Source organism: Lathyrus oleraceus, chromosome 4 (assembly GCF_024323335.1).
Source record: "Lathyrus oleraceus cultivar Zhongwan6 chromosome 4, CAAS_Psat_ZW6_1.0, whole genome shotgun sequence".
Classification (NCBI taxonomy): Eukaryota; Viridiplantae; Streptophyta; class Magnoliopsida; order Fabales; family Fabaceae; genus Lathyrus; species Lathyrus oleraceus.
In genome coordinates, this window is record NC_066582.1 from 136,518,137 (window position 1) to 136,544,096 (window position 25,960).

The 25,960-nt window shown below is 36.5% G+C and overlaps 1 pseudogene; it reads left to right on the forward strand.

Annotated features, from left to right (window-relative positions):
* The window catches only part of LOC127136401 (uncharacterized), a 179,154-nt pseudogene that overhangs the window by 80,720 nt on the left and 72,474 nt on the right, over positions 1-25,960 (forward strand).

The following is a 25,960-nucleotide window of genomic DNA, read 5'->3' on the forward strand; positions in this document are numbered from 1 at the left end:
CCTCTTCATTTATGACACCATTTAGGAAAGCACTCTTTACGTCCATTTGGTAAAGCTTAAAATTGTTAGAACACGCATAGGCAAGCAAAAGACGTATAACTTCAAGGCGAGCAACGGGAGCATAAGTTTCCTCATAGTCTATGCCCTCCTCTTGATTATACCCTTATGCTACTAAACGTGTCTTGTTCCTAGTTATCACTCCGTTTTCATCAAGCTTATTTCTAAAAACCCATTTAGTACCTATGATATGATGATCTCGCGGACGAGGGATAAATTCCCAAACATCATTTCTTTTAAATTGATTAAGCTCTTCTTGCATGACCATTAGCCAAAATTCATCAATCAAGGCCTCTTTGGCATTTTTAGGTTCTACTTGGGAAACAAAAGCGAAGTGAGAACAAAAATTACTTATCTTAGAACGAGTCATTACTCCCTTTGAAATATATCCCAAGATGTTGTCGATAGGATGGTCTTTTGAAGATTTCCAAGCTGGTGGAAGGTCATTCACTTCAGCTGTCCTTTCTTCCTCATCTTCTTCATAACTAGTATCTTCCTCCTTCTCATGGGCAGCTGTTCTGGACTGATCATTTTCCGCAACAGCTTCCTTGAGTATGTCTTCTGTAGATACACCTGCGTCATCAAAAGAAATACCTTTTCCGACACTTTTCAGATAAGACTCATCAAAAGAAACATGGACAGATTCTTCAACAGTAAGTAAACGCTTATTATACACTCTATATGCTTTACTTGATAGTGAGTATCCAAGAAAGATACCTTCATCCGCTTTTGCATCAAACTTCCCAATATTTTCCTTACCATTATTCAAAACAAAACATTTACAACCGAACACGTGAAGATGTGACAAGTTTGGCTTTCTTCCTTTTAAAAGCTCATAAGGGGTTTTGTTTAAAATAGGAAGGATTAAGATCCTGTTTAAAACATAACAAGTTGTGCTAACTGCATCAGCCCAAAAGTATTTTGGTAATCCACCCTCATTTAGCATTGTTCTTGCCAACTCCTCTAAAACACAATTTTTACGCTTCACAACGCCATTTTGTTGTGGAGTTCGAGGAGCTGAAAAGTTATGCTCAATACCATACTTGTCACAGTACTTATCAAAGTGATAGTTTTGAAATTCACCACCATGATCGCTACGGATTGTAACTATTTTGGAATTCATTTTGTTTTGGGACAGATTTGCAAAATTCTTAAAAGCAGAAAAAGTTTCATCTTTGCTATGAAGGAATATAGTCCAAGTAAATCTAGAATAGTCGTCAACAATTACAAAACCATAATAATTTCCACCTAAGCTCTTTGTCCTAGAAGGTCCAAAGAGATCCATATGGAAAAGCTCAAGCGGTCGTGAAGTTGAAATTATAGTTTTAGATTTAAAAGAGACCCTCGTTTGCTTTCCCATTTGGCACGCGTCACATAGGTGGTCTTTTGAAAATTTTAATTTTGGAAGACCGACTACTAGATCCTTAGATACAACCTTATTAAGCAAATCGAAATTAACATGCGCTAAACGTCTATGCCAAAGCCAAGAATCATCATTCAAGGTGACTAGACATTTAGTACTTGTTAAAGATACATCAAATAGGTCAGGCATATAGATATTGTTTACTCTTACACCCTTAAACACAACGTTTTGTTCAGCATGTTCAATTATGCAGCAAGTTTTTGTGAAAGAGACTTTATAGCCCTTGTCACACAATTGACTTATGCTTAACAAATTGTGTTTAAGTCCCTCTACTAGATGGACATTAGAAATAGTAGTGGTAGAGGGATTACCTACACTACCTTTGTCGAGTATAGCTCCTTTGTTATTGTCTCCATAAGTAACATATCCCTTCTTCTTTGCCTTGAAGTCTATGAAAAGCGATATGTCACCGGTCATGTGCCTTGAGCAACCGCTGTCAAGAAACCATCTTCTATCTACGGAAGCAAGGCACTCATCCTACAATATCAAAAGAGAGAAGTTGGTACCCAATTTTCATTGGGTCCAAGTGGGTAAGTGCTAACATGGTTGCCTTTTGGCTTCCATTGATAAATATCTTTAGGAACAAGAAATCTCCTAAACTTGCATTTCTCAATGGTATGGCCAGCACGACAATAATGACATAAACCATGATGATGTGTTTGTTTATTCTTGTTCATTAAATCCTTTGGAATAAAAGAGTATTTTGCATATGGTGGATTTAATGACTTGTTAAACAAGCTAGAGTCAACGGCATAAGTAACCTTAGGTTGTAACGCTTTTTCTAATTTGACCTTGAGAGTGTTTACCTCTTTTTGCCAAATATGACAAGCGTCACAATACCTAACTTTACTACATCCATCAATGTCAATATCTTTTGAATTTTCTGCAATACTAGCTTTTAACGATTCTAAATCATTTTCAGCTTTGTATACTTTACCTTCCAGAAATGAAAAAATTTGTTTATCGGAAGATAATCTTTTAAAAGCATCTACAGCTTCGTTATGCAGTTTTTCAAAAGCTATTTTCAGTTCAGAAAAAGACATAGAAGATAAATTATTATAATAGGCTTGTTTTACCTTTTTGTCATTGATTTTCTTCTTGTGGTAGGACAGATTTTTGGTGTGAGCCATAAGGCACAGATTTGCGGTTTCATCACTATCACTTGAGCTTTGTGTGCTTGATGAATCACTATCACTTTCCCATGCAATGTAAGCTCTTCTTTGTTTGTTGTACCCTTTTGGTGAAGCTTTTCTTTGATCCTTATATTTCATAGGACAGTCTGTTTTATAATGTCCAGATTTACCACAATTAAAACAAGATCCTCTTCCTCTACTATTCTTATTCTCTTCCTGTTTTGCATCTGTAGATTGTCTTTGAAACTTCATGAGGTTTTTGTCGGAATGCTTGACTCCATTCTTTCGAATGAATCTATTATATCTCCTTACAAACAGTCCCATTTCCTCATCATCTGAATCTTTGTCACTACTAGAATCATTGTCACTTTGCTCTTTTCGTGAGGACTTAGAGCTAGAGGCCACAAGAGCTATTGGCTTCTTCTCTCCCTTTTTGTCTCTTTTCTTCTCCTTTTCCTTCTTACTTTTGTTCCCATATTTTTCAAGACTTTCCAATGCTTGCTGATGTTCTTCCAGCTTTCCAAACAGAGTTGTAATCGTAAGTGTCGTTAGATCGTTGGCTTCCTTAATAGCTGTTACTTTAGGTTGTCATTCCCTGCTAAGACATCTTAGAATTTTATTAGTAGCTATTTCATTGGAAACAGGTTTTCCAAGTGCATTCAACCTATTTGTGAGATGAGTAAATCTCTTTTGCATGTCGGAGATAGATTCTCCTTGTTTCATGCGAAAGAGCTCGAACTCTTGATTGAGTGTGTTAATGCGGGTCTGTTTTACTTCAGTAGTACCCTCATGGGCAACTTCAAAAGCATCCCACATTTCTTTAGCTGTCGTGCAATGGGATACTCGATAATACTCATCAACACCAAGTGCTGAAATTAGCATATTTCGAGCTCTCCAATCACACGACCACTTTTTCTCATCTTTCTCATTCCAAACAGCTTCTGGTTTAGGAACTATGGCGCCAACCGCATTCGTCATAGTAATTTGAAAAGGACCATTTTCAATGGCAGCCCATACTAGCCTATCAACAGAATTTATATGAACTCGCATGCAGTCTTTCCAGTAGCCGTAATTTTCACCGTTGAAAATAGGCGCTCTATTATACGCCCCCTTTGGTTCAGAATCCATACTGTTACAGGCAGCCACAGAGCACCAGCGAACCGGCGCTCTGATACCACTTGTTAGACGGTGTGGCTAGTGATCGAGAGGGGGGGTGAATAGATCACCTCTTTGTAAATAAACGGATTTAATATTTTATCAGAGTTATTGAAACTTAGCGAAAAATTTCAGTCCCGAATCGACTTCCGTCTATTCTGAACCGCTACTAGAAAACCGGACACGCGAATTTATTGCTGGATTTGAATTAGAATGACAGAAATTATTAACACTAGAATCTTATCAAATTGAATGCACTTATCACTAAATCCTAATTCCAATGAATAAAACTCAGCTAACAGTTTTGTCAAACAATTGGTGTGTATGTGATCAATGATGAACAACAGTGGACTTTAGTTAAAGAAGTTTTCTTGCCACTATTGTATCGCAAAAGGTACAGCCACAACACACTAACTGAAATTGCGAAATTGTTGAAAACGTAAAGAGAGATAAGGAAAGAATACGATACGTAGAGATTTGGTAAGGAAGTTCCCCACGTCGTCCTCGCGTGTGGGTACGTCTCCCTCTCAATTTCAAATGAAATTGAGAACTGTGATTATCAATAATGCCGAATTCGTTGATACAAGGTTACAATACAAAGACAGAATTCTAAATCCCAAGAACTTCTTCTTGTATGAAACCTCCACTTGATCTGAGCTCGATCAAGATTTTCCTGCAAGAAATTGCAAACAATTCACCGGTTCCACGACTTGTTTGCGAAATCACCCGATTTCCAAACGCAACGCTGCGGCTGAATCTGTTCTGCAAACGTGACTAACAAACCCGCAAGAACACTCCAGTTCTTGAAGGACAAACCAGTTGGTTTTTCCTCGAAACCCCCTTCAATCTTCAACTCAGCTAGATCCTCGATCGTTCCACTGAACACCTCAGTTAGATCCTTGATCGTACCACTGAACGTTATCTCGTTGATCCTTTAATCCAAAGAACAAGAATGATTATGTGTTGATGTTCTTGAAGAAAAGAGATTGAGAAGATGGAGAATATGAAGTCTCTTTCAGGTTTCTAACTGCTCAAAACAATTGCTGCTACACACTACTTTGATCTTGTGTTCAACTGTTTTTCTCTTCTGAATTCGTATCTTTTCCACTGCTGTCACAATACTTCTTATATATGAAAAACATAAGTTGTTAGTAGATAAAACAGACTTATGTATTGATACATGAAGTTATGCATCGATACATACTGTAAGGTTGATGAATTTTAGAGAATTTATGTAAGCATGGATCGATACAAAATTCGTATGTATTGATACATAGATCATTTCAACTAACATGGATCGATGCAAGGCTCGTATGGATCGATCCATAGAGCATTTTGCCTGTCCATGTATCGATACATGACTCGTATGGATCGACACATACTGAACAAAAGTGTTTTGTGGTTTACAACATATTTTATGGATCGATGCATAGGAGTATGTATTGATACATACTGACACAAAATAGTTTTTATGAGTTCTTTTTAAGAGATGTATCAATGTGGATCTTTATGTACAGTCATGAAACAATAGTATGGGATAAAAACACAAATGAATCATGTAAAATAATGCACAACCAACAATTGGATGATGATCACACAATTTGCTATCATTCAAAATTTATTCAAAGTAAAGAATTTGCTCACAGAGAGGACTTAGCCACTCGAGTATGCCATTCCTTTATTATATATGTTGTCTTTAAGGAACGAGTTGTAGTTGTTGTATTATTTTTTCCAAATTTACAAGTTTATCACTTTAGCATTGAACAAATGAACTAAGAGGAACTTGATCACCAGGAAAACAACTTACAAATTGAAGGAAATGGATGAGAAAATAATAAAAGGACGTGTACCCAACCTCAAATACCTTAACTAGTAAGGTTTGAGCCAAATAAATTCCATTGTTCATTATTATTTCTTATAGAATGTATTCATGCATTATTATTTCATCCGGTTACAACTATTTACGTTTAAATTTGTCTTGATTGATTTACATACATTGAGGCAGTTGTTTGTTTATAACTTTGAGTCTTTTTAGCCACCCTGTAGTATTAGGTATATCCATTGATAACCACTTTGAGCTTAACCTTTCTTCCGGTGACTTAGTGTTAATTTTAGTCGTATGACTTGAAAGATTTTATCTTTCCACCCTCTCTTTGGAGTTAGATAGAATTATAGTTCTTAAGTTGTATGAAAAATATTAAGTTTTGGGTTGCTCTTGGAAGTGAGCAAAGTTTTAAGTTTGAGGTCGGGATACTAGAGAATATTGGTCAAAAATTCAAAATTTGTGAGAAAATAAGAAGTGGAAAAAGACACTTCTTCAAAACAAAGTGAAAAAATGCATGATAAGGACCATAATAGTAAAAGTTCTAGTACCATTAAGAAGGAACAAATAGGGAGGATAATAAAAGGAGAACTAGGCACCTAACTCCAAAGGTTTAAACCTACTTTCCCAAAAATATCCTACCCGAACATAAGCCAAGATACAACCTAAAAAGTACTCAAATGTGTGTGTTTTGATTTCCTTGATGAATTATATTAGAACATGATCAAGATAAGCATAAACGATTTTGCATGTTGATTGAGAGATTACCTTATACATTGAGTGAGTTAATGTGAGATGAGAGACAAGTTGAGTACTCATCAATGTTTGAGGACGTTTTCCAAATTTTTCAGATATAAGTTGGAAGGTAGAACAATGGTCAGGTAAAGAAAAAATTATATGGTGATTTTCATTTGTTATTGGGCAACTTGTTGTCGGTTGAAATGTGTAGTTACAAGCAAGTTACTTGAGGAGAAATAACAATTCAAGTTTGGGGTTGTGATGACAGTCCTTCATTGCATGAATTCGATCAAAGAAACATATCAAAACAAGTTAAAGAGGAGAAAAAATGAAGAAGAAAGACCAAATAATGAGGCAAAAATAGCTAAGTGTGAAAAAATATGACTTAGTGAAAAATCAGGTGAAAAGGGGAGCAAAAGCGTGCAGCTACGGGAATAATCACGCGCATCACCATGTAACATCGCACGCATGATAAGGATGTATAAGCTACATCGCGCGTATGATGGTCCCTTTTTCTAGGCTTTTATGACGTGTTGTAGTCCATTCTGAAAGATTTATAAAGAAATTTTCTGCACTTTTTCAAGGATTATGAATTTTGGCATAAGGAGTGCAATTTTTACAAGTCGTACAAGCCAAAAAGCTGCAATTCAAAAAGCAGCTGGATGAAACACAAGCTGAAAAAGCCTACACCAGCTGCGGCAATGTAAAAGGCGACTGCAGAACGCGACTACCAAGCGAAGCTGCTACCAAAACACATAAGCTGTAACAAGCCAAAACGGAAGAACAAACGCAGAAGTACAAAGCTAAAGTGCAGCTTAACAAGCCAATTGCAAATGTCGGCGACGAGAAGCGGCAACACTAAATTCCTCCAAACACAAATTGACATTTTCAACTTCAACTAACAGATTTAACCTGGAAATAATCTAACAGATTTTTTTTCAATCAAGAATCTAACTAACATAACTGACTCCAATCTCACTCCGTGAATGAATCCAACCAACTTTCCTCTCAATCCTCTAATAGAGTTAGATTTCTCTGTTAGATCCTCCTCTATATATTCAAATCAACCTTCACAATATGGTTTTCACTCTTCACTCTTCATCAACCCAGACGCATAACTTCATCCTCACTCTCTCTCTCTCTCTCACGAATTCACAATCAACTCGATTCACATTTCACTCTCACGATTTACCAACACAAGATTCAGAAGCAAGATCAGAAGAATAAAGAAGAAGAAGATCGTAACAGAAAAGTTGGAAGAATCAAAGACGGAGACATACCAATTGACGATGCACGAACGCACACTTCGTCACAACACTTCAGCGGTTCGAGCGGATTCATCATCACGCGCTTTTCTGCAACGACTCGCGATTCCACACTTCTCATCATCAACACAACGATTTGATTCACGATTTCGCTCGTCGCTCTTCATCGACCGATATACAGCGCATCACCACCAAGAACGTTCGACAAAATTCGTAGAAGCTCGTAACTCATAACGGAATTAATGAGAAGCTCCAATCAAAAAGAAATCGAAAATTTAAGAAGAAGAAGAAGAGGAAAGGCGAGAAATCAAAATTCGAACACGTCACTCGGAGTCACCGATGAATCCGATCGAACCAAGCTCAGATTCCTCGTCGATGATGGAGTGACGACTGCGAGGGTGGTTGACGCGCAAGCTCCGATTTCTCGCCAACGATGCGGTGACGACGACGAGGGTGGTAGACGCGCAAGATTTCGTTTCCTTTTTCCGGCATGAATCTCCGCGTTTGACCAAGTTCCGCGTCCTATGATTGAGGTAATTTAAAGTGTTTCAGCGTATGAAAGATTAAGGCAAATTTGTTTTCGACATGCCCAATGGAGAAGACGGACATTAGAGCTCTGTGGAAGATGTGGCCCTTTGGCCCAACGTCCAAGCAATCTCTTCTTACACCTCTTACCAGGCTTACACCCCCAGTTCCAAGGCCCATTTTCCAGCTTTTCGGGCTTGTTCCTTTTGGTGTTTGGTTAGATTAGTTTAATTAAATCTTAATAGCATGATTAGGATTAATTAGAAAAATTAGGATTAGAGGTTATTTAAAAAAATTAGAATTAATTTGAGGATTAGGAGGTTAGGAATTTTGATTAAGTTTTAGAACTAGAAATATAGAAAAATAATTAGGAATTTAGGTTTATTAAATTTTTTAGATTTAGGTTAGAATATTTGGAAAATTAGAAAAGGATAAGTAGAAATATTTTTTAGTTTAGAATTTAATTGATTTTAATTAGGATTTTCGTAAGTAGAAATTTAATTCAATATTATCCATAATTGTGAAATTACGCTTTTACCCTTAGACTTAGAAATAGGCTAATCTTGCATGCTCCCCTAGTTTTAGGACTTATATGATTTTCTAATTGGTCAATTAACCTAGATTGTCGTGTATTCATTTCTACCTATTATTTCTCATGTGGTTAACCTAGGTTCTAATTCGTGTTTAGATAGAGCTTAATCTTTAGAATTAATTTCCATTCGATTGCCTTTTATTTTCGCACTCCCTTGTACTTTACATGTACCCCTCTCCCATTTCCGATGTATGCTTTTATTTGCTTTCTTTTATTGCTTGTTAGCTATTCCTTAGGCATTAAGAGCGATCACTCTTTCAAAATCAATAAACAAACCCTTGATCCAACGTCAAGCAGTCTTTTCTTAAATCAAAATCAATAAGCAAACCCTTGATCCAACGTCAAGCAGTCTTTTTCAAATGAAAATCAATAAGAAAACCCTTGATCCAACGTCAAGCGGTCTCTTTTCAAATCAAAATCAATAAGCAAACCCTTGATCCAACGTCAAGCGGTATTTTTTCAAATCAAATTCAAAAACACAATAAATGGCGATTAGGATTATATGTCACGAGTCTTAAGTGGTAAAGAAGGGATGAGAATGAAGTTTTCCTACACTCGTTCTGAATGCTTCAAACACAAGACGTTTGGCTTGGTAGTTCGAGGTATTCACCTTTATCCATAGTCTTTAGTGCAATCCAAAATCAATAACACCTTTCTCAAAACCTAAAAACAACTTCAACACATTCAAACCTTTTGTTTGAGCCTTTGGGAGACAATCAAAAACCCTTCTTCAAGGTAATAAAATCAACAAAACCAATAAACTTTTTAAACCCACGAACTACGGGGCTCTGATTTCTCACTTCAACAAGTAAGCATACGTAGGCACAAGGATCCAATCCTTAGCGACCACACTAATTTAAAATCTACCTCCATTCCGCAAACCTTTGATAAGCAACATTTCGATAAACAACATCCACATAAGCGCAAACATCCTAGATGGTTCCCATGGAGTACCATGGATGTGAGGGGTGCTAATACTTTCCCCTTGCATAACTGACTTCCGAACCTGTTCATGGTTACGATGACCATTCTTTGGGGTTTTCTCGATATTTTCCCTTTCTTTTGGAATAAATAAAAACCGATGGTGATTCTGTATTTTTTGCGTAGCGATAACGGTGTAACTAGAAATGGTGTTCCTTCCAAGGTGATGTGGTACCTACCGATAGTTTAAAGGTTCAAGAGACTATTTGCTAATGTAAATGATGCAAAGAATACTAGATGGCATGCAGATGAAAGAGTGTGTGATGGAAAATTTGTCATGTAGCTGATTCATTGCAATGAAAGAAAATTGATTATTTGTTTCCATATTTTGCCCTTGAACCAAGGAACCTTAGGCTTGGACTTGTCACCAACAAAATGAACTCTTTTGGTAATTTGAGTACTAATCATACCTCATGGTTTGTTCTTCTCATAATTTACAATCTATCTCCATGGTTGTGCATGAATCGCAAATATATGGTGTTATCAATGATGATTTAAAATCCAAAACAAATAGGAAAGGACACAAATGTTTATTTAACGCCATTGATTGAAGATTTAAGACTTTTGTGGGAGGAAGGCATTGATGTTGATGATGTGTATACATATGATAACTTTAAGTTGTGTGTCATGTTATTCTGCACAATCAATGACTTTCCTGCATATGGTAATTTGTCTGGGTACAACGTCAAGGTACGTAAAGCGTATCCTATATGTGAATTTAGTACATGCCACCACCAATTACAAAATAGAAAAAGATTGTTTATCTCGGGCATCAAAAAAATTTAAGATCGAATCATCTATACCGTAGATTGCGAAAGGCTTTTAATGGAGAGCAATAGTTTGATATCGCTTCGAAGCCCTTAACCGGGAAGAAGGTTTATAAAAGACAATAACACATTAATTTTGTATTTCGAAAGAAACAAAAAGGGTTCGTGGAGAAAATATTTCGAAAAAGAGGTTGGTGTTCTTTGATCTTCCATATTGGTCTAGTCTTGATGTAAGATGTTGTTTTGACGTGATGCGTGTGGAGAAAAATGTATGTGATAGTTTGATTGGAACACTTATAAACATCAAAGGCAAGACAAAAAATACTAAGAAACCCCGTGAAGATATGATGGTGATGAGTATACAACAAGAGTTATCCCCAAAAGAATATAACATATTTTTCCCCAACTTGTCTCACTTTGTCTAAAAAAGAAAAAGAAAAGTTTTTAAGAATGTTTGCAGGGTATCAAAGTTCCCCAAGGGTGCTCATAAAATGTGAAGAAACTTAGGTGAAAGATCTCAAATTATTTGGCTTAAAATCTCATGATTTTCATTCTTAATGCAACAACTTCTACCAGTTGCTATCCGTGGCATTCTACCAAAAAATGTAAGGGTAACTTTAACCAGATTGTGCTTATTTTTCAATGATATATATAGTAAAATCATTTATCCTAGAAATTTAGATGAGTTGGAACATGAGGTTGAAATTATCTTGTGTCGATTAAAGATGTTTTTCCCCCATTCATTCTTTGACATTATGGTTAACTTAGTTGTTCTTCCAGTAAGGGAGAGTATAATTTATGGCCCGGTTAATTTACGGTAGATGTATCCGGTAGAGAGATACATGAATATCTTTAAAGGGTATACAAAGAATCATCACCATACAGAGGCTTTGATTGTTGAATAATACATCATAGAAGAAGCTATTAAGTTTTATACAAACTATTTGTCAGAAGCGAACTCTATTGAAATTCTTGAGTCTCGTCTTGATGGAAGATATGATGGAAGAGATACTAAAGGTTTAAATGTTAAGACTGAGATGTATTTCTTCAAGCATATTTGTATATATTGAATAACATGGATGAAATTCAACCTTACTTGACTTCTCGCAAAAGTATTATAAAGGAAAAACTCCCTTGGATGAATGAAAGATGGTTGTTGACAGAGCATAACAACACTTTCATAACTTGGTTTAATGAAAATGTTTCTAAATAGAGTATTACATCAGAGACAATTAAATGGTTGTCATGTATGCCTAAGTTTAATGTAATTACTTGGAGTGGATACAACATTACTAAATTTTCATTCTATACAAAATCAAGGGATGATCATAGTACCATGCAAAATAGTGGGTTATAGTTAAAATTTATGTACTTCTCTAGTTCCAAAGATAATAATTATGTAGTAGAATTTAGAGCGTACTTTGGGTCATTGAGGTGATTTTAGAGATTAAGTAAGTTGTTTTTAAAGCGCCTTTATTTAAGTGCAAGTGGATTGACAGTAACACTGATGTAGAAACCTATTAATTAGGATTCACACAAGTTGGTCTTCGAAAGAAAACTTATAAGAACCATTCATCATGGAAACCCAAGTAAAATAAGTTTTTTATGACACTGATCCTTCGAACACTAGATGGCCAATTGTTCTTCACGAAAATATCTTCCTAATAGTACTGATGAAAATTAACATTTTAACTATGAGCCCCCTTGTTTTGCAACACATGTACGTCGTTCCTCTGAAGAAAATGATTAAGATGATGTGAACACTCTTCGTCGTGATCATAAAGAGGGGTTATGGGAAAAGTAGTAAGTAAATGTTTTATATCGCATAGTAATTTATAATTATTCATTTTACTCATTTTTACTCCTTTTACTAAATGTTTAATGTTATTGTTGATTGTCTTAATTGGTTTCAAATGTTGTTCAACTTATAGGTGCTTAATAACCAGTGACAAATAATAGGATAAACTTTTGGCAGCCTAAAAGAGTTTCCATTTTGCTTATTGTTTTTGTTGGCTAATAATTTGTTTTAGTTTTGTTATAAAATTATAAGGTGTGTGCCACTTTGGCTTTGCATTTGGTGTAAACAATTAATATTTGTGGTACTTTTCGAGACGCCCTTCGTTACCTCGCTTCTGTATTGGATGTTAAATGCATTTCACGTCCGAGGTTAAATGTGTTTTTTATAGTAATGATTGTTGATTCAACGACGGTGAAGGCAACATTGGATACACTTGTGAGGTTATATGGTGGTGACACATCATTGAAGAAGGTAAGTTGCGGTCAGTATGCAAGCAATATGAGATTCTCAACATGAAGAACAATGAGAAGGTGTTTGATTACATCTCCAGAGTGATTGTGGTCATGAATGAGATGAAGTATTATGGAGAAACGCTCTTTGAACAAGTAATCATTGAAAAGGTACTAAGACCACTTACTCCTCGATTTGATTAAATATTTGTAGACATATAACACTATAAAGACACGAATGAAGGTGAGAAAAACAAGAAAGGGGGGTTTGAATTGTTTTGGAAAATAAGCACTTTTTAAAATAAAAACCACACAAGGAATTTATACTGGTTCGCTTATAACACAAAGCTACTCCAGTCCACCCGGCCAAGGTGATTTCGCCTTCAACAAGGACTTAATCCACTAATCTTGAAAGATTGATTACAAACAACGTCTAAGAGAAAGATCTCTTAGTCCTCTCAAGTATACAGACTGCGCAGAGTCACTTGAGGAAATACAACAAAGATAAAGACTTATGTAATCTAGAGTGCTTCTAAGATAAGCAAATGTTACAACAGTAAGAACAAAAAGTGTTTCACGTTCTAAGCAAAAGCTTCGTGAAGATTGAGAGAATAAAATGTTTTTATGTGTGTTGATGTTTCAGTATGTTCTCTATGATATTTCTCAATGTTGATTGCAGTCCTTTATATAAGAGTGAAGTAGTCGTTGAAATTGATGGCCAATAATTTGAATTAATGCCATAACTTATATAGCTTCTTGCCAACACTACTTTTTCTCCTCGAATGAATTCTTTCCAATTATAGTTCCTTTTCATTTGAATTTGGAGTTAACGTCTCTTTCTGTATTAGGAAATCCATTTCCAAACCTTTATTTGAAGTTAACGTTACTCTTTCTTTATTAGGAAATCCATGATCAGAGTCTTCATGTTTCTGGGAATCTTGGAATCTTGCTATCTGATCTTCTGATGTTGATCTCTTTTGAGTTCTGATGGTTTCTTTAGATAGCGCTGAGAGCTTCTGGAGTTTGACATACCGTTGTTCAGAGTCAGAACTTCTAGAGCGTACTTCTTGTTCAGATGCTTCTGATATTTTGTTGTTTTGCTCAGAGTTAGACTTTCTTGAACGTGTTTCTACTTCTGGTCTTCTGATAATTTGTATCTGATATGATTCTGTATCTGATGACGTCATCAGATCTCTTCCTTCTTTCCTTAGAACCCTGCACACTTAGAAACTTTTCGTTAGGGTGCCATTTTTTGTTTCATCCTTTGTTATCATCAAAATCATGGAATCTGTTGTAGAACAATTTTTGTTCTTACAATCTCCCCCTTTTTGATGATGACAAAACAAACTCAATTAGCAGATGAAACATAAACAATATCAGATCAGATAGACAAGAGCTCCCCCTGAGATAGGCTAGGGAGTTCAGAGCTTCCAAGCAATGAGGTTTCTTGATACCTTCTGCAATTTCTTAAGTCTAGTGTTAGATAAATTTATTTTTAAGAAAAATTTGTTGCAGAGTGCTTAAGGTATTTAGACAGTATTTTCATCAGAGCTATTAATGACTTCTCCCCCTTTTTGTCAGAATCAAAAAGACATAGCAAAAAAAAAGAAATTCAAGTGAAAAGCATTATATTCAGATAAAAAAGGCAACGGAGACAAGGGCAAAAAGAACAAGTAAACATCAGAAACAAGGAAAGCAAGACAACAGACAAACAAAATCCTAAGTGCCTAGGGGTTGGGAGGCGGAGGCATTCTCTGAAGCAATTGAGCTAGCATGTTCTGAATGTTGTCGTTGACAGTGTCTTGTTTATCCATTCTGGCACGGAGTTCCTTATGATCTTTCTTCAGTTCTTCCAGCGTCTGGAGAACCATAGGAACAACAGATGAGGACTCCCCCTGAATCAGAGCCTGCTGTGCTTCAGCAGCGGCCTTTGCTTCAGCTTCAGCAGCAGCTTGTGCTTCAGCTTCGGCAGCAGCAGCAGCATCGGCCAGAGCTTTAGCTTCAGCTTCCTTTGCCCTTAGGATTTCAGCTTCCCTTGCTCTTTCTTCCTCCAGCCTTCTGGCTTTTTCTTCTGCTTCTCTTGCAAGTCTCTCCTGTAGTCTTGCCTCAGCATCTCTGATAAAGTCGTTTCTGACTTGTTCAGAGATGTGCTTCAGTTTAAAAGCCTCAGAGGTCATCCAGCCAATGACTCTATTCCAGTGTGTCCTTACAGAATCGGGATCATCACTGATGCCAGAGTTACTGGTCAGAGACTTGACCTTCTGAACTGAAGCTCCTGCGAACAACATGATGGCTTCCTCAAGGGTAGGTATAGAAAGGTCAGGTTCAGAGGTATGAGGTGGAGAGGTTGGAGGGCTGAGGTTTAGTGTTAGAGGTTCAGGTTCAGCTTCAGGTTCAACGGAGGTGTTTGGCGGGGTGATATCAGAGGTGTGGAGGTCAGAGGGTTGAGCTTCAGAGGGTGTGTTTGTTGTTTGTTGTGGTGGTGAAGTTACTTCAGGTTGTGTTGGTTGTTGTGAAGCGAGGTTTTGAGCCTGAATTTGGGCTAGGGTTGGAGAGTTAGGGTCAGAGTGTTCTGGGTCAGAGGAGAGGATAAGGTATGGAGGTGATTCTGGGGCTGAAGATGATGAAGAGGAAGTGGTTTGGTTCATTTCTTCAGTTTTAGATAGAGGTAGTGATGTATGAGCAAGATTAAAATTGGGTAGAGGTTGTGAGGTTCTGGTTGTAGAAGGTGGGGTTTCAGAGGATGTGTATATAGGTGGTGTTGGGAGAGGAGTAGAAGAAGCCATAAGACGTTCAGAGGGAATAGAGGGAGCAGACTTACCAATAGTTACTTGCAGAGGTGCTGGAGATCTGGTTCCAGAAGTCTCTCCTAGTCTTGCTTTCTTGGCCTTTGAAGATTTCTTTTCAGAGGGACCTCTTTTGAACCTGACAAAGTCTTCTTCTGAATCTAGACAATCGTCCAGTCTGAAGTCAGAGATGTCGACTCCTTCATCCTTCAGACGCTGCATATAGAAGAGGATAGCTTCTCTGGGTTCATTCTTGTAGAACCTTGCAAGACCATGGGGCAGCTTCCTCTGATCTTTCAAGGCGTCCCAGGAGGTGTCCAGCATGGGTCTGACTTGAATCTTCTTCAAGATTCCCATGCTCTTGAGATTTCTGGCGTTCAGAGGCCTTCCAGTATCTATCGCCAGATCTTCCATCAGTTTGTTCTTCTCCAGATGATCTACCAGCCCATTCTCGATCAGAACATCAGACAACAGTCTTCCCATGGGGATGTAGGTTCTGGGTTTCATGTTGTTTCTTGTCTTCCTTACAGAGTCTCTGAGATATCTGAAGAGTAGTGTAGGAAGGCAGAGCTTCAAACCCTTGTGAATGCAATACAGAATGCACTTCTGATCTGTATTGATGTAGTCAGAGGAGTTTGATGTTGGGCGATGATGAATGGTTCCCAGAATGATCTTGAGCCATACTCTGAGGTTCTGATGAAGTTCTTTGTTCTTTGAAGGATTGCCTTCAGTGTTGAGTTTGAAAATGGTTGGATTTATTTCCTGAGCAATGCGCCTTGACCTAGGGTTGATGTTGTAGATCCTTCTTCCTCCATCTTTCTCCATGTTCAGTAAAGAAGCAATTGACTTTTCAGTAATCAATATCTTTACCCCCAATACGTAGGAGACGATGAAATGGTCATCAGCGTCAGCAAATCTCCAGAATTCTTTGATGAGATTTGGGTAAACAGGGCCATAAAGCCTTTGGAAGTAGTTTTCCCACCCTTGTTGACGGAGTTCTTCAGTAAGATCTACTCCATTCCTTTTCATGTTGTTGAAGTCTACCAGTGTTTCACATAAAACTTTCAGTCCCTCAAAGGGGGTTGCTAGGTTGATATGAGGTTCACGATCAAGAACATGGGGTTCCTTGTACACTGGAGTAATGGAAACGCCTGTAACTGTTGGAGTGGAAATGCTTGAACTTTGGGCAGTGGTGTTGGATTCCATTTGTTGAGAAAAGTTGAAAACTTGTTGTTGTTGAGCATCCATAGTTGATGAAGAAGAAGATGAAGATGAAGTGTTTGTAGAAATGCTTCAGAGAGGGTTTGAGAGTGAGTGAGAGTGATAAGTGTGTGAAATGTGAGAGGAGTGTTTAAATACCCTAAACGAAAACACATGCAAAACGACACACAATTCAGCGTTAGCACAGAACTCAAGTTAGCACGCTTGGGGGAAAAATGATTAAGGCTCATTAATGAATGTCTAATCCCAACAGTATGCACACTGCTCGAGGAGATCTCAATCGTCTGGCCTTTGAATTTCTTCTGGACAGCTGTCTAGAAGTTCCAAGGTTAGACGCTAAGTGCTCCACGTGTTTTGATGTATCTGATCTTCAGGAATACCAAAGGATTGGTTCCTGGAGATTTCTAACTCAGATATCTTCTTAACTTGGTAGAAGTATCAGAGTCAGAGACAGAAACTTGTTTGTTTATGTCAGAGTCTCATTTTACATCTTCAGAGGCACAATTTATTCAGGGCAATTTTGAATGTTCAGATTTTCTAAGATAAAAAGAAATTTATCTTCAGCTAAAGGCTTAGTAAATATATCTGCCCATTGATGATCTGTATCAATGAACTTCAATGTTACTATCCCTTTCTGAACATAGTCTCTGATAAAATGATGTTTTATTTCAATGTTCTTAGCTCTGGAGTGTAGAATGGGATTCTTACTTAGACAAATGGCAGCAGTATTATCACAGAAGATAGGAATGTTACTCTCGAAGATTTGCAGATCTTCTAACTGATTCTTCATCCAGAGCATCTGAGTTGTGCACAGTGATGCTGAGATATATTCTGCTTCTGCAGTAGATAGAGCAATAGCTGACTGTCTCTTACTTGCCCAGGATATCAGATTGTTTCCCAGAAGCTGGCAATTTCCAGATGTGCTTTTTCGTTCTAATCTATCTCCTGCATAATCTGCATCACAGTGACCCGAAAGTCTATACTCTGATGTTTTCTCATACATCAGGCCCAGGTTAGGAGTTCCTTTCAGATACTTGAGAATTCTCTTAACTGCTGTTAAATGAGATTCTCTAGGATCTGATTGGAATCTGGCACAGAGACAGACACTAAAGAGAATATCAGGACGAGTAGCAGTCAGATAGAGAAGAGAGCCTATCATACCTCGATAGAGCTTCTGACAAACCTTTTTGCTTACTTCTTCCTTTTCAAGAATGCATATCGGATGCATGGGAGTTTTTGCAGAGTTGCAGTCAGCCATATCAAATTTATTTAGAACATCTTTAATGTATTTGCTTTGATAAACGTATGTAACTTCTGAAGTTTGGTTAATTTGAATTCCCAGAAAGAACTTTAGTTCTTGCATTAAGCTCATTTCAAATTCTGCCTGCATTAACTCAGAGAATTCTTGACAAACAGAGGCGTTAACTGAACCAAAAATAATATCATCAACGTATATCTGGCATATCATGAGATCATTGTTAAGGTTCTTACAAAAGAGTGTGGAGTCAACTTTCCCTCTGATAAAATTGTGTTCCAGAAGAAAATTGCTTAAACGTTCATACCAAGCTCTGATACCAATTGAAGGTGAGAAAAACAAGAAAGGGGGGTTTGAATTGTTTTGGAAAATAAGCACTTTTTAAAATAAAAACCACACAAGGAATTTATACTGGTTCGCTTATAACACAAAGCTACTCCAGTCCACCCGGCCAAGGTGATTTCGCCTTCAACAAGGACTTAATCCACTAATCTTGAAAGATTGATTACAAACAACGTCTAAGAGAAAGATCTCTTAGTCCTCTCAAGTATACAAACTGCACAGAGTCACTTGAGGAAATACAACAAAGATAAAGACTTATGTAATCTAGAGTGCTTCTAAGATAAGCAAATATTACAACAGTAAGAACAAAAAGTGTTTCACGTTCTAAGCAAAAGCTTCGTGAAGATTGAGAGAATAAAATGTTTTTATGTGTGTTGATGTTTCAGTATGTTCTCTATGATATTTCTCAATGTTGATTGCAGTCCTTTATATAGGAGTGAAGTAGTCGTTGAAATTGATGGCCAATAATTTGAATTAATGCCATAACTTATATAGCTTCTTGCCAACACTACTTTTTCTCCTCGAATGACTTCTTTCCAAATATAGTTCCTTTTCATTTGAATTTGGAGTTAACGTCTCTTTCTGTATTAGGAAATCCATTTCCAAACCTTTATTTGAAGTTAACGTTACTCTTTCTTTATTAGGAAATCCATGATCAGAGTCTTCATGTTTCTGGGAATCTTGGAATCTTGCTATCTGATCTTCTGATGTTGATCTCTTTTGAGTTCTGATGGTTTCTTCAGATAGCGCTGAGAGCTTCTGGAGTTTGACATACCGTTGTTCAGAGTCAGAACTTCTAGAGCGTACTTCTTGTTCAGATGCTTCTGATATTTTGTTGTTTTGCTCAGAGTTAGACTTTCTTGAACGTGTTTCTACTTCTGGTCTTCTGATAATTTGTATCTGATATGATTCTGTATCTGATGACGTCATCAGATCTCTTCCTTCTTTCCTTAGAACCCTGCACACTTAGAAACTTTTCGTTAGGGTGCCATTTTTGGTTTCATCCTTTGTTATCATCAAAATCATGGAATCTGTTGTAGAACAATTTTTGTTCTTACAACGAACACCATGCGAATTGAAGAGCTTCATAGTAGTTTAGAGGCACAAAAGTTGTGTATGACTGAAAGAAACTCTAAAAGGGAAACAAAACAGGCTCTTAAAGCTTCTTTGTCAAGAAGAACCAGAAGTAAGCATGGCTAGAGAACAAGAAAAGGAATGGTGGTGGTGTTCAGAAGTTAAAACTCTCTAATTATGATAAGAAACATCATAATGTTCATAAGGGAAAGGAGAAGTTTGATAAGAGAAAGGTTCAGTGCTATAGTTGCAACAAGTTTGACCATTTTGTTGTTGATTGCTAGTCAAATAAGGTTAACAAGGTTGAAGAAGCCAACATAGCCAGAAGAGATTTTGATGATGAACTTGTGCTATTGACGAAATATGAGAATGTAGGTGGAACAATGGTTGACTGGTGGTATATGGACACTAGTTGCTTAAATCACATAAGTGGAAACAAGCAATGGCTAGTTGATTTTGACTTTGTAGAAAGACAAAGATCATATGTGTTGATGATGAGTATCTGAATGCTTAAGGAATGGTAAATGTCATAAGGAATTTGAACAATGGAAAATTGTAGTGATTAAGGATGTATGGTATATTCTTGGCATGATAGCTCCACTAGAATGGATATTTTGGTTTCTAAACTCTTCATTCTTGTAAGTTTGTGTCGCCACAACACTTTCCATCATATATTCCAGGTTAGAGCGAGTTTGTGTCGTAATAAAATTCTCCATTAACATTTCAAGGTTGGATTGAGAATTTGGTGGTTCCTCGGAATACTGGGAGTGGTTATTGTAGAAAAAGTTTGGGTAATCTATCCACCCTGGATTATAGGTATGGGATAAGAGTCTCCATGGTTATTATTCATATAGTCGACCATATTTTGGATAGATTTCATGCATATAATAAAAGAAATAGCAAAAAAGAAAAAAAGTTGCTCTAATCTCTATGATAACAAAATAGAATAATCAAAACGAGTTCTCTACATACAAGGGCAACGAGAGAACTATAGCAACAACAAAAAACTCTAGTCTATGCGGTGACTAAAAAGAAATTCAATATCACTTGACACACTGCAAGTGTACAACTTTGTAAAGTAGTAAAAGTTATCGAACCACAGAGACCAAAGGTGATTACCGAATTCCTTTCTATTGGTGTATATCTTGAGTGATCGAAAATATGTGTTTTATGAAACAACTTAAATTCAAAAACACTTTTGTAAAACATATTAAATAAAAATCACTTAAAATTCTCTGAAAAAAACACGACTTAGGGTTCATAATCCATGCTCTGACATATTCATATGATCCTTTCACTTATATTACAAGAATTCTGACACGGTTATAGAAAATAGATAAGTGTGGACAATACCTACTTTCTTTAGCACATTGTCCTGTCTGAGGAGAATAATTCGTCTGCTTTCACATGGCCATATTATTTGTCAGAGAATTTTTTCTTTGTGCAACTATAAAAGATGGAACTTTTCTCAATCGCTTCTGAGCACTTTAGTTGTATCAGATTTATATCCTTTCAGGTACCGATTAATATCCTTTCAGATTATGGTCGGGTACCGATTAATATCCTTTCAGATTACGGTCGATACCTAAAAACTCTTTACTCTCGTACAAGTGTTGGAATGAAAAACTCAAGTTTTAAAATAATCTCGTTGTTAAAATTCTCGTAATTGATTAGTGAATAAACTTATGAATGGTCATGAGTTAGGTTTGTTGACCCTTAGTCCCTAGTGGACAACTCCCTCATGGTGAAGAACAATACAATTAAAGCAATGATCATAATTGAAAACATGATTAACGGTAAAATCATAAATTGACAATTGTAAATAAGAATGAAAATAACATGATTGACAAAAAATTTACTTGAATTGAGATAAATCCAATGCTCTAATGGAGACTTGAATACATAGTAATACATATAAAATTATAAAAATAAAATACGTAGAACATATAACTAATATAAAGGTGGATCCAAATCTACCTCCATAAACTCTTAGAGACTATGAGTTTTTATAACAAAAGTCCTAATTGTGGGACAAAATAAATCTGATCAATGTCTATCAAGATAAAATATTCTGAATCAAGAAGTGCACAGATCCCAAAACAAAAATAGAAAATTCTGGAAAAGGAAAGAAAATCAGGGATTCCTCGCCTACCTGTCATGGCCCGTAGCAGCTGCTACGGCCGCTCGTACCAGGCCCCTGGTTTTTGTACTGGGAGAGGCTTTGAATGGGAAAAGGGACATTAGTTGCTACGACACATAATAAATGCTAGAGGTGCTCGTAACAACCCTCTGAAAAATGTATGGGAAAATCCGACATTTCGCATAATTCCTGTATTTTGCTCATTTAGGTTCCTTTTTTGTCCGAGATATTTATTAAAGGCTGAAAAACATCAAAAACACGCTACTAGAGAAAAAACATGATAAAAGAAGATAAATCAAATGAAAACGGGAAAATAATGAAGTAAAATGACTAATAAGAGTGATGCAAAAACCACTTATCAGCAAATCGGGTCACCAAAGCAAAAAAGTTCATCTTTATTGGTTACGACAAAAACTCAAAAGGCTCAAACTCTATAGTTCTGATACGAGGAACACTATCATCAGTAGAAATGTCATCTTAGACGTAGATGGAGAATGGGATTGGAGACCGAGTAATGAAGACTATAACTTCTTTCCAAAATTTGAAGAAGATGGTGTGCAACTAGAGGAACCAAGAGAAGATCCTGCTACCCCACCGACTTCACCGACCCCAAGTTATGAAGAAAGAGAAAACTCAAGTTAAAGGACTCCTCACTTTATAATTTTGCAAGATATTTACTAGGTAGCCAAAGTAAGACAATCTTACTCTTTTTTTTTTGTATATTTGTGGATTGCAAGCACATGAACTTCCAATAAATATTGGAGAAGAAGACTTAGAGAACTACCATAGATGAAGAGATCAAGGCGATAAAGACAAATGACACATAAGAGTTAACCTCGCTTCCAAAAGAGCACAAGGTGATTACTGTGAAGTGAATGTATAAAGCAAAGAAGAACTCCAAAGGAGAAGTTAAAAGATACAAGGCAAGATTGGTGGCAAAAAGGATATAATCAAAATGTTCGAGATGATGTATTCACTCCAGTTTCTCAATTAAAAATAGTTAGACTAAATATTTTGTTGGAGGCTCAAAACAAGTGGAAGATGCATAAAATGAATGTCAAGTCAGCCTTCTTAAATGGGGTAATTGAAGAAGAAGTCTACATTTAGTAACCACAAGGCTAAGAAGTCAAGTGAGAAGAAAAAAAGGTCTTGAAACAAAAAAAAAGGCACCCTACAGATTGAAACAAGCCCCAAGAGCTTGAAATGTTATATTTGACAAGTATTTCCAAGAGAAGAACTTTATCAAGTGTTCATATGAGCACACACTTTATATTAAAGCGCAAGGTGGAGATAATTTTATTGTCAGCTTGTATGTATACAACTTGATCTTCATGGGGAACAATTCAACCATGTTTGAAGAGTTCAAAAAAGAGATGACAAATGAGTTCGAGATGACTGGAATTAGATTCATGTCTTACTACCTTGACATTCAAGTGAAACAAGGAGATCAATAATCTTAATCACTTAGGAAGCCTACGGTAAGGAGGTACTCAAGAAGGTCAAGATGGATGATGCAAACCTAGTCAGCACGCCAAATATGGAATCAATTTATCAAAGCACGGGGAACGAGAACGATTATGTATCCATAACTCTTTAAGAGCTTCGTTGGAAGCTTACGATTTAACATGCACGAGGTCTGGCATCTTGTATGCGGTCAGAGTTGTCAGTCGATATATGGAACATCCAACAACAACTCATATGAAGGCGACAAACATGATTCTTTGCTACATCAAAACTACAACAGACTTAGGCTTGTACTAATCTATTTCTGATGATTATAAGCTTGTTGGATATAACGATAAAGACTAGGGAGGAGACATAGATGATCGAAAAATAAAAGATGCACTACTACAAAAGTGCTTTAAACGTCGGACGCGAAATGTATTTTACCTCGGTTGTAGTATCGGGGTAACGAAGAGTGTCATGAAAAGTAACGACTTATCACCTCGATTTATTAAACACCGAGGGATAAATTAATTTGCATATGGGTTCGAACCCTAACATCTGCATTTTTATTATGTACAAAACTAGTGCCTCATACATCTCAGTTTATAATAAAACCGAGGGGTAAGAGACATTTTTTTTAATTGAAATTTGTTACATTGTTTACGCAGAAAATAAAAAATAATAATTCGTTTACAAACTACAATGTTTACTCAGAATATTACATTGTTTACACAGAATATTAAAATAAAAATTAATTTATCGTTGAAGATCATATGTTGGATCTTCGACTCTTTGATATTTGGGCAAAATCAAATGTTTCACCTTGTAGTTATTTGTTTCTGATATAAAACAGAAAAAAAAAGTTAGAAAAAAAGGGGTTAGAAAAATAAATGATTTTCTGCTCAAATGAATATTTAAAAACACAAACCTTGAACCCAGATAATTTTCTGCACTTGCAATCCTTCATAGAGAACTCTTAATGATAAAAGTTAAAGTGGAAGATATAGATAGTTTCAAGCGCTTCATGACGCTTCTTTATAAGTTATAAATATCAGAAGACCTTTATAATGATTTTTTTAGGTTTCACGCGGATCGCTAATGGTAATGTCTTGAGAATTGAGAATCATGAAATGGACGACAATAATTTGTTTAAAGACGATGATCAATATCTAAAATCATCACACTAATTTATCCCATCAGTTTTGTTAAAAACGGATCACACTAAAATTTACGTATTTTCGACTCCGATTTCACATGCATTCTAGCTGTTTTATTATCATTTTGTTGTGTTATTACTGTGTTTTCCTTTGTTTTCAGGTTTTTACTTTAATCGGAGCCCCGATCGAGAAAAGGAGCGAAAAAAGGCTAAAAACCCTAAAATTCAGCATTTTGTGCTTATGGCCTACCCAATGGCGGGCGCCACAGACCAAGCCATGACGTGTCAAATTCAACTTCCATCAACTCCCACGTTTTCCCACTACTTCCACTAAGGCGCCCCATATTATGCTTGTGGCGGGCGCCATGGCCTTGTGGCGGGCGCCACAAGAGGAAAAACGGTTCCCTCATATTTTCAAGTTGAAGGGCATCCAAGTCATTTCCATCTTTTTACTTGCTTATAAATAGAAACACGAATTCACTTTTACAATCATCCAAACTTAGAGCAGAGGCAAACTTAGAAGCAAATTTGTTTCACTTAGGCATATATTCAGTATTTTATAGTGGTAATCGCTTCGCATTGGAGTGTTACCACAATTGTGTCATCAAGTCTGTGATAGAGTCTGTAATCGAGTTTGGAGCACTTTGGAAGGAAGTTAATCCTGCCGCCATTTTCTTTTCCGCATTGCAATTTACTCAGCCCTCCGATTGGAGCAGGTTTTTATTACTCGCCTTTACTTTATTTATTTCCCGCACTCGCCTTTACTTTATTTATTTCCCGCACTCGCTTTTACTTTATTTATTTCCCGCACTCGCTTTTACTTTATTTATTTCCCGCACTCGCTTTTACTTTATTTATTTCTCGCACTCGCTTTAAATTATTTATTTCCTCGCACTCGCTTTAAATTATTTACTTTCCGCACTCGCACTACTTTTATTTATTTTCCGCACTCGCACTACTTTTATTTATTTTAATGCACTTTTACTTTACCATGTCTAGCTAAATTTATAAGGTTAGAATATAAGGATCATAATTGAACCGATAATCCGTACAATTGTTCGTAGAAACACTTAAGGGCTATTTTAACTTTCAAATTAAGTTTTCCCGCACTTCAATTCCGTTGGGTAAGATCGAAAGCCGTCCAACGTCTATTTAAACTTAATTGTTTTTAACTATTTCAAAAACAGCGAAAACGCTTTGTCTAGTTCATTAGGAGTTTTTAACATTAAGAAGAAAAGAGATTTTAAAACTATTTTCGGACGCGTTTATAAGTTTAGAGTCTGGTTCGTAAGAACCTCTTTTGGTTAAGAAGTCCAGATTATAATTCTTTTCGACTTAGTCAAGATACTATATTTCTTAAAAATAGGTTTACTACTCTAACGCAATGCGCGCCTTTTTATAAGTGACAATAAGAGGGTTTGATTAGGGAGTACAACTCGATTCTGAATACGCGAAAGCGACAGTTCCTGTTAAATTAGTTCTTTTCAAAGTAGGAAACATTGCCCATAAGTAGCTCTATTAGCAAGTACTTGGATTATCCATTGATTACGTGAATTACATTCGACCCTGTCTTTATCAATTATAAATCTATTTCAACACTTTACTTTTCATTGCACACTACAAAAACACTTATTTCGATTGCCTTTGATAAACACCATAACGACAGATAACGATAGATTGACACTTGGTATATGTGGATTCGATAATCTTTTATATTACTCTAACGCGTTCGTATACTTGCGAAAACCAAACGCATCAAGTTTTTGGCGCCGTTGCCGGGGACCAATTTCGTCAAATTTCATTTTTCTGTTGTTATATCGTTTAGACTTAGGTTA